Source organism: Pteronotus mesoamericanus, unplaced genomic scaffold (assembly GCF_021234165.1).
Source record: "Pteronotus mesoamericanus isolate MK-2021 breed Mesoamerican mustached bat unplaced genomic scaffold, CSHL_Meso_final scaffold_232, whole genome shotgun sequence".
Classification (NCBI taxonomy): domain Eukaryota; kingdom Metazoa; phylum Chordata; class Mammalia; order Chiroptera; family Mormoopidae; genus Pteronotus; species Pteronotus mesoamericanus.
Genome location: NW_026555311.1, coordinates 3,173,877 through 3,179,073, shown reverse-complemented (window position 1 = coordinate 3,179,073; position 5,197 = coordinate 3,173,877). Strand labels below are relative to the sequence as shown.

General features: G+C 34.6%; 1 pseudogene; it reads right to left on the bottom strand.

The window, feature by feature from the left end:
• Positions 1 to 458: 458 nt before the first annotated feature.
• LOC129085446 (uncharacterized) lies at positions 459 to 591 on the bottom strand (annotated as a pseudogene).
• Between the last annotated feature and the right edge of the window lie 4,606 nt (positions 592 to 5,197).

Here is a 5,197-nt window from a genome sequence, read left to right as displayed (position 1 = left end):
AATATTTTATAATGGATTTTGACATTTAAAAAATAAATAAATAAAATCAATCTGCATTTAAGTAAGAAAGAAAGAAGGAACTCCTGCCTTTTACGACAACATGGATGGAACTGGAGAATATTATGCTAAGTGACATAAGCCAGCTGGTGAAAGACAAATACCGTATGATCTCACCTATAAGTGGAATCTATTCAACAAAATAAACCACAGGCATGGAAACATGGAGCAGACTGAAAGTGACCAGAGGGGAGGGGGAAGGAGAACAGTAGAGGAAAGAAGGAGAAGGGACTAAACCAGAACATGTATGAATGACCCATGGACATGGACAACAGAATGGGAATTGACTGTGGGAGCCGGGGGCGGGGTGAGTGCGTGGAGGAGGACAAAGGGGGAAAAAGTTGAGACAACTGTAATAGAATAAACATGATTTTTTTAAAAATTGAAAAATACATAATGACACAACAAGTAATTCTTCAAGAGAGAAATAATATTAGTAGGCAGGTAATATATTACTTCTCTTTTTCTTTCAATTAGCAATAATTGCACCTCAGATAAACCTCATTGGCTACTACACTGCCACTGTGCAAAGCTGTAAATATATTTCATTATGTTGGAAGTTGTTGATGCCTTTTGAGTTTAATTACTAAAGTAGTAAAAAGACGCCATTATGAATTGAATCATCTACATAAACCCTGAGAATAACATAGCAGGTACCATGCCCAAGCTGCCCATTGGAGCATTAGTGGACGATGAAGAGTGACACAGGATACCCAGTCTTACCCCAGGGATCTGGCCCCAAATTAACAGTAGAAAGAATGAATGTGTGAGTCAAATACAAGCTTTCTAACAAGTCTGCCCTTTAAGGGAGAGGGGAGTATGAGCTGTCTGTTAAAATCATTGGAACCATGGTGGGAGAGCAGCCTACTCAGCAAACACAAAGAAACCTGGAAAAGAAACAAGGACTGCTCAAGTTTGCAACATCCGCAGGCCTCAAGGCTATATTGAGGTCCTATAAGTGGGACACATGGCACGACATAGAACTAAAGCCAGAGTGAAGAGATTGGCTCAGGCTGCTGCAAAAGAGAGATTAAAGCAGCAAGTGAGAAGAGTTGTGAGGCATCCCAAGATCTGCTGAGGAAAGAGACAGTCTTGAACAAATAGCAATTCTAATAACTAAGCAGCTGTTACTCATTGCCAAAGTTTAGTGAGAGTGCAGGTTATGCTGATGTAAAAACCTGGTCTAAAATGATGGTATTCCAGGTCTGCACATGTCTCTAGTCCACATGGTCCATGAACCATGTTTCTCCCACCTTACTATTTCACTGTCGCCTAGGACACTTTCCTCTTCTGCCTGGATGAAGCCGGTCTGCAGACACATCAGTTTTTCTGCTCATTACAAAGGTTTTAAGGCCCAGATCCAGAAGTGCTGCCCCTCACTTCTCACATATCTTTAGTAAGAATTTAGACACAGACATGCCTAGCTCTGAGAAAGATTGAGATATGTAGTCTTTAGTTATCTAGTGTTTATATATAGTTATATAAAGAGAGATACATAGATATATATATAGATATAGTGTTTAATTTATCTTAGCTACAATTCTGTAATTATGGAAGAAGAGAACAAATGTTAGTGAACAACCAACAGTCTCTACTCATCAACTAGTAGTCTTCTATCTTCATTTTCATTCACTTACCCATGATTGTACCCCTTCCTCCAAAAAGCTATAAATCTGGCAAGTGGTATAGTTCTTTATATGTATGTTTATGATTCCTACAACGTTTGTGAATGCACTATATAATCTACAGTACAAGTTCATTTTCCCCTCAATAAATTGCTTTGTTCTACTTATGAAATACCAAGGTAGAAAAAATCGGTAAGATATTATTTGGGTGAGGTGTCAGAACCAATGCACCAAACAGCAAGAAGCACCCTTCACATAACAGAACCTAAACTTTGACATAAAACACATTACTGCATTGCATCTTTTAAGTTTCTCATCTTAATCATTAACTTTTACACATCTATGAAAATCTGTGGGAACATGTATTAAAAGCACAGATTATCTTAATAACTGGACTTTTTTTCCTATGAGAAAGAGATTTAAACAATCCCTAATTATACAGAATACCTAGCTGAAAAAGTTTCAGGAAATCTGGCATATATCTGTTTTACTAGATTTGACCATTGGCATATTGATTTTTATCCAATTTATTCAAATAAATATGTGCACAGGCTATCCAGGAAAATAAATATGTATAGACTCTGTTAAAGGCAACAAACTGGAATTTTAATGCTTAAAAGTTTCAAATTTTTAATAAAGAGCTGATATAATTTTATTGAAATAAAATTAATTAAATTTACTGAGATAATTTCAAATTATTGCTTAACATTAAAGAGTGTTTCTTTTTTTAACCAGTTAATTACACTTTAATGAAATAATTCTAACTGACATGCTTAAATAATTTTGAGATTATGTTGTGAAAGAAACAAATTTGAACAAACACAGATTCTAATAATTAAGCTACAGGCACTCAGAGTCAAAGATAGGTTAGAGTGAAGATTTCCTAGTATGTTTTCTCAAGAAAAGCAAACGTATGATAGCAAAAGAATGTTCATCTCATTCTTTTATACAAAATGGAAAGTATACAAAATGGAAAAGAATTTTAAGAAGTCAGTGAAGTATCTGAATAGAATAGTAATAATCTCTTCCAGTTAGCATTGAATGTAAAATTTTTTTAATTTTTATTGAGAGTTTTAAATTTCTGAAAGGTGTTTCCACACACAAAACAGACCAGCTTGGTGAATTATATGTATCTCTATTTATCCACAGAAAAAGATAAATTTTGCAAGCCAGCAGCAAAACAGGCTCAAAACGCACAGTGCCTGCAAATCGTTGATCTTAAATTTAAAGAGAGAAGAAACAGACTCAAAGACGGTTGTTAAGGAATTCTGGCAGAATCTCTTCAGAGAGAGAAGTTAATAGACGTAATAAATGACCCAGGGCAACGGTAGGAACAAATTATATAAATAAACTTAAGAAGAAGTAATACGAAAAACCTGGACCCAAACAAAGGTGAACCCGTAATTTACCAAAGCAAACTCAGGATGGCAAGACCTATTAAAAGCTGTCTGACCTGCCCCTCCTCTGTTCTTCTGTCAGTTATAGGAGTGTCCTCTTAAGCTGTCACTTTTACAAAGGTAAGCAAAATAATTTTACAAAGGGATATTTTGTCTTACTAAACACTGCCTCCTATACATAGTCCAGATTTCCCTCTTAGTTTGAAGAAAAAGTAAATGAATATTGAAGCAGAAAATTTACCTTAGAGTTTTCTATTCTATTTTTTAAGATTGGGGAAGTTTTAAGTCAGTTTCTGCTGTGTCACTTTATTTTTTATTTTTTATTGAATTTATTGGGGTGAATTGGTTAATAAAATTATATAGGTTTCAAGTGTACACTTCTATAATACATCATCTTTATATTGTATTGTGTATTCACCACCCCAAGTCAAGTCTCCTTCCATCACCATTCATCCCCCCTTTACGCGCTTCTACCTTTCCCTAACCCCCTTTCCCTGTGATAATCACCATACTGTCTGTGTCTTTAAGTGCTTTTTCTTTGCTCAAACCCTTCCCCTTTTTCACCCAGTGTGCCAACCTCCCTCCCCTCTGGCAGCTTTCAGACTGTTCTCTGTGTCTACGATTCTCTTTCTGTTTTGTTTGTTAGTTTATTTTGTTCATTAGATTTCACATATTAAGTGAAATTATATGGTACTTTCTCTGATTGACATATTTTACTTAGCTTAATATTCTCCAGGTCTAATATTACCCATGCTGTTACAAAAAGTAAGATTTCCTTCTTTTTATGATTGAGTAGTATTCCATTGTGTAAATATATCACAGCTTTTTTTTATCTGCTCATCTATTGATGGGCACTTGGGCTGATTCCAAATCTTGGCTACTATAAATAATGCTACAGTGAATATGGAGTGCAAATATTCTTTCAAATTAGTGTTTGGGGTTCCTTCAGATACATTCTCAGAAATTGAATCACTGGGTCTAAGACAGTCCCATTTTTAATTTTTTTAGGTAAGTCCATACTGCTTTCCACAGTGGCTGTACCAACTTGCATTCCCGCCAACAGTGCACTAACGTTGCCTTTTCTCCACATCCTCGCCAACGCTTGTTTGTTGATACATTGGTGATAGCCATTCTGACAGGTGTGAGGAGATATCTCATTGTGCTTTTAATTTGCATTTCTCTGATGATTAATGACATTGAGCATCTTTCTACATGTCTATTGGCCTCTTTAGAGAAATGTCTATTCAGGTCTTCTGCCCATTTTTAAATTGGAGTGTTTGGTATTTCTGTGTTGAGTTTTATAAGTTCTTTATAAATTTTGGATATTAACCCCTTAACAGATATATTAGCGAATATGTTCTCCAATTCAGTATATTATCTTTCCATTTTGTTGATGGTTTTCTTTGCTGTGCAAAAATCTTTCAGTTTGATGTAGTCCCATATGTTTATTTTTCCTTTCATTTTCCTTACCCAAAGTGATATATCAGAACAGATATTGCTATGAGAAATGTCCGAGATTTTACAGCCTGTGTTTCCTTCTAGGATTTTTATGGTTTTGAGTCTAACATCTAAGTCTTTAATCCATTTTGAGTTTATTTTTTTGTATGAAGTAAGACAGTGATCTAGTTTCTTTCTTTCTTTTTTTTCTCATGTATCTGTTCAATATTCCCAACACCATTTATTGAGTAGACTATCTTTACCCTATTGTATATTTTTGCTTCCTTCATCAAATATTAATTGACCATAAAGGTGATGGTTTATTTCTGGGCTTTCTCTTCTGTTCCATTGATCTATATGTCTGTTACTATGCTAGAGTTTTTTATTTAAACGATCATTACCATGGGCTCTTAAATAACCTAATGATCAGTTTGCTTTGCAAACTTAAAACAGAACTCTTTAAGATAAACTTCAACTCACTGCAAATCATAAAATTATTTCCATATAAAGTCTGTTTATTAAATGTGTTAAACTGTTTTTATAGTCCCTTCAAATTTATGAAAAGACAAAAAAAATTGCTTGGCAGAAATACCTGCAAAAGCAATATCCATCATTTTAAGGATCACTTTACATTCAAAAAAAATAAAATGGAGAATACACAAAGCATATCTGAAATAACCA